Raw genomic sequence first — 12,948 nt, forward strand, 5'->3', positions numbered from 1 at the left:
AAGAATTCAGTCTATAATTATTTCATAAAAGTCACCGTACTTGATAAATTTATACTTGCAGCTTTAAACCCTCATTTGCTTGACTGTACTAACAGTGACAAGATATCTGCAAATCTTTTCTTCCATTTTTGTGGTATGGAAGAGGTTAAAAGCCATTCTGTGCATTCCTGCTGTCCATACTCATTATGAAGAATTAAAGAGGGAATGCTAATTACAGTTTACATATGCTGGCTTCTCTGTGCACCTTGAGGCTCAGCTATGCAGATCTGCACACAGCTGAGTGGAGGAATTCATTAGATCTGGCAGTGGATCAAGATCACTTTTTGTATGCCTGAATAGTGTTCCTTGTATTTTTTTAATACTTCACTGTCTGGGAAGTAGAATCATTCTTGCTGTTAACAAGAACTTCTTACTCACTTGGGGCCAACAGTGTGAAGTTATGTGCTCAAGGGTATCAAAGGCTATATTTCTGGCTTAAACACAAGTGGCCCATTCAAAATGAATTAGAGGCTCTCAAACTGCCCTGCTTCTGTCCTAAGCTATAGATTTAAATATGAAAGCTTGAGTTCCCTGCTTCACTTTGAAACTGAAAGAGTAATTAGGCATTTGCAGTCTTTTGAAAGTACCCAAACAGGTGAGGTGGGCATGATACGGTTGTGTATTAATCAGTTACATGACTTAGTAGAGCCCAGCTCAGCATGCATAGATGATGATTAATAATCAGCTACACAGCATGCAAATATGTGGCCCATATCAAACATATGAGATGATAGGTCTTGTGCATTCCAAACTGTTCTGCAGTTCAGTTCTTAACTCATCTGATAAAATGCACAGGAAAATTACCAGGAGTGGATTTTTGCCATCTCCGTTAACTTGTGGAGCATTGAGGAGTCTGAGGAGAGTTTCTCAAATTGCCTCATTGTCACAGTGCCCAGAATGGAGGTAAGTAAAATTCTCTTATAGCTCCTGGAATTGGACAGGGAGCAAGTGGTTAGGGTAGGGGACTAACACCATATGAAAATAACAAGTCTAACAAGCAAAATAGTTTTAGAACAGCATAAAAACATATCTACCATATTCGCTCCAAGTGGCACAGATTGTATTTTCTGTATTGGTGTAATGTAATGCAGCAAATGTATTAGTGTGTTGAAGAAAATTGACTTGAAACAAACCTGAGTAATAATGTTTTGTGCCTACTAATGGACTTTGTAACTGGATATTGTAATTAAGGTTTGATGGGAAACATTGTTACAAAGGCAAGGCAGAAGAATGAGAAGTATGGTCACTCCCTCCTTGCCAATATAACTGTGGAGGTTTCGCTAAAGGTGCTTCTTGAGATGGGTGATTCAGTAAATAAAGCAAATGTCACACAAAATTTACATTAACCTCAGAACAGTCATACGCTGAAATAAAAATCTGGGGTATCAAAATAAAAATGGAAATTAAATGTTTGGTCAAAGATGACCAAAAGGGGTGAGGAAAGGGGGGGCTGGCTGGCCTAGCATCAGCACGGACGTGTTCCCGAAAGTTCCCAGACATACTATTTAATCTCTCCCGTTCCTCCTGCTTCAACCTGCAGAGCGCCTCTCATCCTCACCCAGGCACTAGAATCAGGTGGGGCCAACAAGAGAACTTCTCTGCTTCGCCCCCAAACTAGATTCAAGTGCGGCCTAGTAGGTGCGAAAAGCTGGGGACTCATATGATTGCAGTCCCCGCTAGAGGCTCAATCAGAAGCAAGGTCCTACTCGGCACTGTGCTACAAACCCTCCAACACTGGGAAGGTACACAGGGAGTCACTGAAGGGGTGGATTGAGTCTGGGACTCTGGGGGCTCCCTTCTTTAACCCCATAGAGCACCACATGGCAGTCCATATAAGGTAGGCCCTACCACATCAGCTCAGAGTTACGTTTTACTGTAGGAACCAAGCAACGTCAATCTGCTACAGGAGCTCATCCTGCCTTCTACTATATGTCTGTTGGCTCCAACCTGCAGATTTTGTTAACTATACAACACATATTCCTATATTGGCTGCATGAGTCTAGATTGATCAGCCAAAGGTTCAGGGGGAATGAATCAAATTGTGCATTCGCAGCAACCCTGAGACAAGCTGGGAAATGGACATCTGAAAAGCTAATATTCCAATTGTAGCACTATAATGCTAAATATGCCAGGCCAGGCTACAGCACAGCCACACCAGGGACTCAGGACTGGGCCCTCTGCTGGTAGTTAGAGGATAACAAGAAATAATGTGGTGCAAAAATGGTGGAAATCAGTGAGCATCAGGAATTTTTTTAGAAAGTATATTTATTAATGGAAGGTAACCAGTCAACTAGGTTTTTTTAGTAATAAAGTGGTAATGCAACAACATGAGCAACCAAGCAAAATGGATCCTAGAACAGCAGGAAATAATTCAACATAACCTTTAACAAATATATTAAAGTGATACTGACACTAAAAAACTACTTTTTAAAATATGAATGTACATTAAAAATTACCTATAGGTCATGTTGATCGTTTTTTGCTGAGAGTTCTGTTTTTGTAAATATTTTTTTGTTAAAGTTTCTAAACGTGTTTTGCCAACCTGACTGTCCCATCTCAGCCTGCCAGTTAAGAGTTTCTAATACTAACAGATTTCTGCTGCACAAATATGGCAGCCCCCTCATAGATGAGCATGGGGAATCAGATGGGTAATGTAAAAGCTTTGAGCAAATACTTTATCACAAAATTATAAGTAGCAAACAAAGCCAATACTAAGATGTAAAAATGGTTTAATTTCTAGTGTTGGTATCTCTTTCACAAAAGACTATGAGAAATTTTCTATGGCCTTACCCAACTAGGTCTGTTGATGGACACTGCTAGTAGAAAGGGGATCCTTTCTATAAAGAAACACCCTCCTTATCACTGAGGCCTCTATGCTGGGTTGCCAGGTGTCTATCTGTGTACAACCAGGCTACTAAGCCACTAACCTCCTGTTGGAGCCTTGGGCTGCTTGCTTCCCTGACTGGCACTAAGTGGGCACCGACCCACTCCTAATCCTAGCTTAAATAAAACTAAAAGAGGATTTCCCTGTGGGTCTTACCCCGCATGCATGCGAGTGCTTGATTCCCTCTCAAAGGATGCCTGTAGCAGTTCCTTGAAGGTCCCCAAAAAGTAGAACTCCTCTTCCTTTCCTGTAATACTCTGAAAGGCACCATTTTTTCCCAAGAGACAGTGGACGTAGGTCTTTTAAACTGTCCTCAGAAAGGGGGTGTTTTGATAGAGTGATGATCTATCACATGATAGAGTGACAACTCTTGGCAAGGCATATATATATAAATTCTGGCATCATTTTGAAATATGTGCTTTTATAAACAGGCACACCATAGTTTTTCATATTGAATGTATCTACTAGGAATCAAGCAGTTTTTTACCCACATCAGCTTTATAAATAAGCCATTTTTATATGCCAAATGTTGCACATTTTTTGGCTTAATGTGTAAAATTAAATATGTCCCATGGTACACATAGTCTCAATAGGAATGTGATGAGGATATGAATGATCAGTGAGGCTACATTAGAGTAACACTGAAAACTTGAGGCCTACAACAAAGAGCACTTGAAACCTTTACAAACTGTATAGAGCTTACATAGAAATGTTTTTCTCCATTTAACCTACCAATATATTGGTTTCATTTTCATCACCTTTAACCTAGCATTTAATGATATATTCAGGATTGCATCTATAAGGAATTACATTTGCAGAACACACTTTATTTTACCATGTCCTTGGTTAAACATTTGATTTTGTAAGCCTAAACTGAATATAAAACCAAACAGATTAAGAAAAGCTTGCTCAAATATTTCTGTGCTAAACATTTCCTGCTAATCTCAGAACACAATTTAGAAAGCTGGAATTTATATTTATTTCAATATAAAAGGCAATGCAGCATTAAAATCCAAATACCAAAGAAAGAACGGTGATGAATGAGCTACAGCAAAGTTGACTTTCACCATTATTATTAACCTTTATTTATGACTTCCTCTTACATCTATTACTTATTCATCAGAGGCAGGCATCACAGCCTGAGGCTAATCAGAATGCAGAACTGAGACTGGATATGCTAGGCAGAGCAATGCTCAGATTTGCAAGTTAAATGCTCTTAATAAGAATCAAATCACATTTACATTTTTTAAGCATGAGAGTTGCTGTTGGTTTTGCTATTGGGAGAACTTGGTAAATCTACAGAAAACATTTCAGATTTTCACAGTGGGATAGCTGCAGTTTAAACCCTTCTGGAATGTAAAGAAAAAAAAAATCTTGACAAATTATTGAGCAGTTTTAATTAGTGCAGGAGTCCTATTTGCACATTGCTAAATTGGTACCTTGGTTGGAACAAATGTGAGACTGTCTAATTTGCTACAGTTCATTTTAAAGGTAAGTCTACGATGACTTCAATAATATGTTTTATCATGGTAAAGGTCCTTTATTCCCTTTGAGTTTATTCTCACATTCTAAAGAGTCTTGACTCCCAATATAATACCACTAGTGAAATAATTTCTGGCTAATTAGTTAGAGTTCCTTGTAGCAAGACCTACCAACAAACATCTGTTTTTATTCACACTTCTATCCCCTGAGATTTAACCTATGCTCTCTGCTTGTAAAGGACCTCTGACATTAAAATAAATATGTATATGCATTTATATGTGTTTCTTATCATGCAGAAACTACATGGCTGATTAGTAATCCATTATTGTATACAGAATGTGGTCTTCTACCTGCACCTGAAAGGACTACTAAGGGGCCGATTCACTAAATTCCAGTGAAGGATTCGAAGTAAAAAAACTTTGAATTTCGAAGTATTTTTTGGGCTACTTCGACCATCGAATGGGCTACTTCGACCTTCGACTACGACTAAGACTTCGAATCGAAGTAAAAATCGTTTGACTATTCGACCATTCGATAGTCGAAGTACTGTCTCTTTAAAAAAAACTTCGACCCCCTAGTTCGGCAGATAAACGCTACCGAAGTCAATGTTAGCCTATGGGGAAGGTCCCCATAGGCTTGCCTAAGTTTTTTTGATCGAAGGATATTCCTTCAATCGTTGGATTTAAATCCTTCGAATCGTTCGATTCGAAGGATTTTATTGTTCGATTCGAAGGATTTTATCGTTCGATTCGAAGGATTTTATCGTTCGATCGAAGGATTTTATCGTTCGATCGAAGGAATAATCCTTCGATCGTACGATCGCAGAATTTGCGCTAAATCCTTCGACTTCGATATTCGAAGTCGAAGGATTTCAATTCCTAGTCGAATATCGAGGGTTAATTAACCCTCGATATTCGACCCATAGTGAATCAGCCCCTAATAGTTGCCATTTAGATTGTAAGTGCCAATGAGCAGGGCTTTACTGGTTGTGGGCAGTTTTTCTGTTAATTTCTATGTTGTATGTGTGCATTGTTCTATTGTAATGTGCTAAAAGATATTCTGGCGCTATGGAAATTCTTGTTAATAATAGTAATGATATATGGTATGCTTATTTCACACATTAGCGAAATATCTGGATGAACACTAAATATATTACAATGGAAATTATGTTACCTGTGCTTGGATCCTATAAGTTACAGTATCTAACATACATTTATATATTTCACTTTTTTTCTGTAGACATGCAACACATTACTTCTATGATGAGTGGTAAGCATACCTATATATTTACTGCTGGTTGATTAAGAGAATCTAGAATGACTAATACTAGTAGCCTAATTCTGTCTTAGCAAAGTCTTTAGCAAAGTCCTATGTTTTTAATTTTTGGACCTTAATAATGTATATCAGACTCTTTGCCCCAAGAGATTTCAAGCTCTGGAAGACACTTAAATCTATTCACAAGACTACTGTTTACAATGTATGATTGATAGGAAGACGTGCGTACAGTATGTTTTTTCTATTATCTGTTTTACTGCTGACATTCTTCATTGCTCCACAGTTAATCCACAATGGTCTATTCAAAGTCCTAGGGACTTTCTTCCTCTCTTAATAATTTCATCTGTTGTTGCATCTGCATTGAATAGCGACATTCAGTCTCATTTTGGGATTTAGCAACAGATTAGTCTAAATCAGGGGTTCCCAATTTCTTTACAATGAGCCACATTCAAATGTAAACAGACTTGGGGAGCAACACAAGCATGGAAAAACGACTGTGATTGGCTGTTTGGTTGCCCCTGTGTGGCCTGGCAGCCTACAAGAGAGAGGGGTCCTTTTACTAAAGTGCGGTAAATTTGACTTTAAGTTTCCGCATGTTATCGCTGAGAATATTTTTCTGCCAGAATATTCGCAGCGACTAAGTTTACTAAACAGAGATGCGCTCAGAAGTCATTGCGATCACTATGTCAACGAACCAGCTCACGTTAGCGGTAATTTTAGCTAGTTGCGAATTTTCTGGCGACAAATTAAATTTTTTGCGAATATTTATTCCATAAAATAGTTTTGTTTTATGGCGGTTACTATGGCAATTTTTACTGTGACATTTATAGCCAGAAATGCATCTTCAAAACTCATAAACTTTATTGACTGATGATTATACCATCCAACAACATTACCAGAGTAACACCAATCAAACATGTCTGCATCATATAAACCCTTCTGCCAATAGAATCCTATGAACAAGAAATCATACCAGTCAATCTCTTTGCTTCATAGAAATGCACAGTTTAATGTAGCCAATCACAATGAAACCAAAAAAGTGTAGAAGCTGACGAATCCTTGGACTGTGATGCCCGCTGCCAATAACACGACTCTGAGATAAAAATTGTTGCTATTGCAGCAGATAGAAGCAGAAGACAATTCAGCAATAGCTACAGATCTCTCTCCTGTCAGCAAAGAATTATGGGTAAAAAAAAAAGTATTATGGAATATTTCCTGCCCCTTGAGAATTTTCTGGCGAAAAAATACTTTTACGCCACTACATAGATGACGGTAACATTTTGCAAATATTCTTGGTCTGGTTTTATGCTGCTTCCCTATTATACAGAGGGACTGAAGATTTTATAACACAATTAAGAATTATGGCTAACTTTGTTTTCACTTTAGTATGACAAATGTTTTTTTCTTTATTTGTCAGCCCCAGGAGAGATAAACATAGATTATGTACCATATGTTAAGATTCATAGGAAGAAGGTCGCCATCCCATAGAACTTACAATCTAAGTGGACAGATAATGTACATGCACAAATTAGATGGCAAAAAATGCACAAATGTTTAGACATTGGCCCAAAGAGGTTGAAAGAGTGTTCCCTCATTTTAGATACGGAAGTTTACACCAGAGTCGCATTTTTTTGCTTGATAAATAAAAACAATTTGTGTTTTTTAAACTATTATTCAAATTCCTAATTTTTGGTGCAAAAATATTGAGCTCTAGAAAAAATATGAACATTGGTAATCATTATATAGTGAATAAAGTACCCCCTCTTGTAAAATATAAGGATATTATAAGTTACAGAGGAGTTTCATGACCATATAAAAACACGAGGCCGAAGGCCGAGTGTTTTTATAAAGGTCATGGAACTCCGAGTTTACTTCTAATATCCTCATATTTTACAACTGGGGGTACTTTATTTATTATAATACACAAATTTCAGTGAGTCATGTGACAGAAATGACATCAGAACTCACCATTTATAACTGATGACATCAGAACTCACCATTTATAAGGAAATAATTTACAAGATATTCATGGCTTTTGTGTATTATATTATTATTATCTGTCCCTGGTGTATGATTAGATTGTGCGCCATGATCAAACTTTCCATAAAGTATTGCAAAATATGTTGCCCCAATATAAATACAGGATGGCAAGAACATGATTAGACTTTTACTTAGTTTAAGAAGAAGCTGCAGTTTATGTTTCTATTTTTGTTAAAAAGTCCTGGAGAAAAAACATCATTTTTTGGCATATAAACCAATATCAGCAATTAATGTTATGTTTATAAACAATATGGGGCAGATTTATCAAGGGTCTAATTTCGAAGTGTAAAAAACTTCGAAATCCGACCATCGAATTGCATTACTTCGATATTCGAAGTCGAAGGTTTTTTTAAACGAATTTGACCATATTCGGTCGAAGTAAAATCGTTCGATCGTACGATGAAATCTTTGGGATCGAACGATTCAAACGATTTAATTGATCGAACGAATGATTTTACTTCGACTTCTAAAAACATATCCAAATGTTGGCTATAGGTTCTAGGAGGTCCCCATAGGCTAACATAGCAATTCGCCAGGTTTAAGGTGGCGAAGTGTCGAAGTCGAAACTTTTTTAAAGAGACAGTACTTCGATTTTCTTTTTAAATAAGAAAATTCACTTCGACCCTTAGTTAATGTGCCCCTAAGTGTACGCCCTGGTTATAAATTGGCATTCTGGTTCCCTATATAAAAATATTGCTGAGGCATATTTTGTGTTGCCATTTCTGCAAGTTCAAACTTGTCCTTTGTCATAGAAATGTTTGTTATTATTGTTTTATTTGCATTACATTTCAAACATCTAGCTCTATGAATGCTGGGAATTACAATTGGAGGGGCTCAAAAATTCCAGAAGTTTTTATTTAAAGTTTCAAATATCAGACCGATTATTGTGGCCTAAGTTTGTATCTTCGGAAGCTTTTCATATTGCCAGCTACTATATAAATTACAGCACAGCATTTCAGAACAGAACATAGAACCTAGAAATAAAAAAAACAAAAACAACTAATTAGCTTTCTCTAACGGGATTGCAGTGCTATTGATTGCCTTTCAAAGCCATGTAAAATTTATTGGGTCTTTGTAAGTGCTTGCCACAAGACCGTAGATGTAAACATTAAGATAAATAATAAAAAGAGATAAAAAAAAAGCAGAGGGAAAATGAAAGTTATCTAGCAGCTATTACTGTCTATCTTGTATCTGGTTTTACAAATGTTGCACAAAATCTTACTTAATTGCAACAAAATACAACTTAATAGCAACAATTTTGCAAAATTAACACTTTATTATTGTGATTATTTTTTTTAATTGAAATTAATGTGGTTGCTTAAACAGACTGTGTGGAATTTGCCGGACTTTTTACTGTAAAGCAACCATGTCTGGACTGGGCTTCAAAATAGGTATTTAAAGTATAGGTATGGGATCTGTTATCCAGGATGCTCGGGACCTGGGATTTTCCGGATAACAGATCTTTCTGTAATTTGGATCTTCATACCTTAAGTCTACTAGAAAATCATGTAAACATTAAATAAACCCAAAAGGCTGATTTTTCTTCCAATAAGGATTAATTATATCGTAGTTTGGATTGAGTACAAGGTACTGTTTTATTATTCCAGGGAAAAAGGAAATCATCTTTAAAAATCTGGATTATTTCATTATAATGGAGTCTATGGGAGATGGCCATTCTGTAATTTGGAACTCTCTGGAAAATGGGTTTCCGTTTAACGAATCCCATACCTGTACTGAGAAGGTTTGTTAACTGGGAAGTTTGTGCTCTAGTTACTAAGGGGCAGATTTATAATAATTTGTCAAGTTCAAGGGATACAAAAGGAAAAACAAGAAGTGAATTTTTAACTCATCAATAACTTGACACCTAAAACCTGGCCATGGCTGAAATTCAAAGTTAAAACCCCTTCGGGTCACAGGTTCAATGCCTGATTTTAGCGTTTGTTCTGAACATTCCTGGGTGTGCTATTATTCTTGCTGAACTGATTTCTGGACTTTGACCCTGCCTGATTATCTACCTTGATATTTATCTGCCTGCCTTTTGAACATTGCCTGGACTTTTGACTACGATTCTGCCTGATCCCAAACTGTACCACGAACTCGGACTTTAACCCCTTGGGCTTCCTCCTCGGTCTGGGAGCTGATATGCCCCCGTGACAATAAACACCCTTTGTAATACCGATGCTGAGATGGGGTGCAGACTTCCAGGCATTCTCAAATATTTTGGGTTATTCACTGGTGTGGTACAGGTTGTAGGTATCATGGAATTTCAATTATCAATATTCAGTGATCACTTGAGGTAAAAAGATAAAGTTTATTTAACAGAAATCACAGAGTTTTATAGACTTGGGAAAGTATGACATGAGGACGTATGTGAATAAAATGGAGTGACCTGTGGAAGAGCATAGAGATATCTCTTCACAGAACAGTTAAACAAAGAACTGTTCTTATAGCCAATCAGGAGGTTCTGCCTCAAGGTCAAGTTACTATTAACTAAGACTAGCTTGAGAATAGAATTCATCCAAGTCAGGGGGGTTCCTGAGGGGATCTGCGTACACAGAATTTTATTCTCTTTCACTGGCAAGCAGCAGTTGGAGTGCTCCAGAATCCATCCCTCTCTAACAATTGTATATTTGTGAGAACGCATGCTTGCGTCCTGTCCGGCGCAGGCGCGGACGCGCTAATGCGCGTCGGCGTCTGACGCGGGACGCCGGCGACGGTCGCGGAGGCGCCGGCAACGGTCGCGGGCGCAAGGACGTAGGCGGAAACGCCTGTGACGGACGTGCTGGCGTCAGCTCTGCGACGTCAGCGCAATGACGCCAGTTTGGCGCCAAAAATCCTGTATTTAAACCCAGACCAGATTAACATGCATTGCCTGGTTATTAGGTTATTTGACTGAAACCCTAGCGACTCTGAACTTTGGATTCCTGATTATTGACCCTTGCCTGAACCCGGACTTTGATTACTGCCGCCTGTCTCGACCTTCTTGCCTGTTTACCGATTACGAATATTGCTGCCTGCCTTTTGACCTCGGATCTCCTGACTACGCCTTTTGCCTAATCCCTTGTACTTCGCTGAACGTCTCACTGGCTACTCTCCACAACCCTGCTCCCTGTTCCACTCCAGGTGGGTAGCGGTTGTGTGAGGCGCTTGTGGGTTCATTATCTTCTGCTCCAACCTCTTCTACGTCTGGATTATACTGGTAAGTCCTGACAGTATAACCAGGCCAAAGATGGATCCAGCTGAAGGGGCGTCCCCGTTTGCAGTCCTGACGCAACAGTTATCTTCCCTTACGCAAGCTGTCCGGGAGCTGCAATGTGGCTATGCTCAGTTACAGGAGCACATTAGGACCCAACCACCGGTTGTTCTCCCTTCCACGGCCGCAGCAACTCCTCCGGTTCCAGCGGAAGTCCAGGTGATAACTTCTGAGATTTCGGAACCTAAGGTGGCTTTTCCGGAGAAGTTTGCGGGTGACCGAAAGTTGTTCCGGAATTTTAGGAGCAGTTGTAAGCTACTGTTTACTCTCAAGCCTCATACCTATCCCTCTGAGCAGACCCGGGTAGGGGTGATTATCTCTTTCCTGACGGGAGAACCACAGACGTGGGCTTTTCGTCTTATGGATCGCCACAGTCCTGCATTGGCCACAGTAGACTCCTTCTTTGAAGCCATGGCAGTTCTTTTTGACGATCCGCACAGAGCCACTACTGCTGAAGCCGCCCTGCGTGCCTTGAAGCAAGGTAGCCGCCCAGCAGAAGACTACACCCTAGAATTCCGGCAATGGGCAGATGACACGGAGTGGAATCCGGCTGCCCTTAAGAACCAGTATCGCTTCGGCCTTTCGTCTGAACTAAAAAATGAATTGGCCCGTACTGGCATTCCCGACAGTCTGGAAGACCTTATTTGTCTGGCCATCCAACTCGATCGGAGGCTCAGGGAGCGCAGAGAGGAAGAAGAGGCAGAGAAAGCAGGTCTTCCACCGCAGTTTTGGATGTTCCAACCGCTCCACCTCCTATCCGAATGCCTTCCACTTTTCCTCCAGCTGTTCCGCCACCCGTCTTCAGTGCAGCCCCAGAGCCGATGCAGATTGGAGCCATTAGATCTGCGTTAACTCCAGAGGAACGGATCAGACGTCGCAGACTTAACCTCTGCCTTTATTGTGGACAAGCAGGTCACTTGCTTCGGGGGTTGTCCGACTCGTCCAACGGGTAAGAGGATTTTCAAAAGAGACTTTTCCAGTTGCCATGTTCCCGTGCCTCTTCTGACTGTCTCTTTGTCGTTGCAGTGGGGAGACAAGCGGGTAGAGCTTCAAGCAATCCTTGATTCTGGGGCCAGCGGGTGTTTCCTGGACAATAAAGTGGCGCTGCAGTTCCAGATCCCACTCCAGTCCAAAAAGAATCCCATAGCCCTCCGTGTGGCAGACGGTTCCCTGATTACCTCGGGCCCTGTGGTGCAAGAGACCGTCTCACTTTTTGTTGTATTTAATAAAGGGCATGCTGAAGTCATGAACTTTGATGTAGTTTCTTCGCCTCTATTTCCCGTTATTCTGGGTCTACCCTGGTTGCAGAAACACAACCCGTCCATCAACTGGACTACCGGTGAAGTGAACTTTCTCTCAAATTTTTGTTCTTCCCAATGCATTTTCTCTTTCAATAGAGTCTGTTCTTTGTCTCCTGCTTCCGAAATTCACAATCTTCTTCCTCAAGCTTACTGGGAATTCATGGACGTTTTCAATAAGAAAGGGGCAGATAAGTTGCCTCCTCATCGTATTTATGATTGTCCTATTAACCTTCTTCCAGGGGCCCAGATTCCTTTTGGACGAGTTTATCCGTTGTCCGAGTCTGAATTATCGGAACTACGTTCTTACTTAGATGAAAATTTAGCCAAAGGCTTTATTCGACAATCTTCTTCTCCAGCAGGGGCTGGGATCTTCTTTGTTGAAAAAAAAGATCATTCCTTAAGGCCGTGTATTGATTACCGGGATCTGAACAAGATTACTGTTAAGAATCGTTATCCACTTCCTCTTATTCCTGAACTTTTTCAACGTTTGGCGGAGGCTAAGATCTTTTCTAAACTGGATCTCCGTGGCGCATACAATCTCGTCAGAATAAGAGAAGGTGATGAGTGGAAGACGGCTTTTCGTACACGTTATGGGCATTTTGAATACCTAGTCATGCCCTTTGGTCTTTGCAACGCTCCTGCAACGTTTCAACATTTTGTCAATGATGTTTTCA

The sequence above is a fragment of the Xenopus laevis genome, chromosome 1S (assembly GCF_017654675.1).
Source record: "Xenopus laevis strain J_2021 chromosome 1S, Xenopus_laevis_v10.1, whole genome shotgun sequence".
Lineage (NCBI taxonomy): Eukaryota > Metazoa > Chordata > Amphibia > Anura > Pipidae > Xenopus > Xenopus laevis.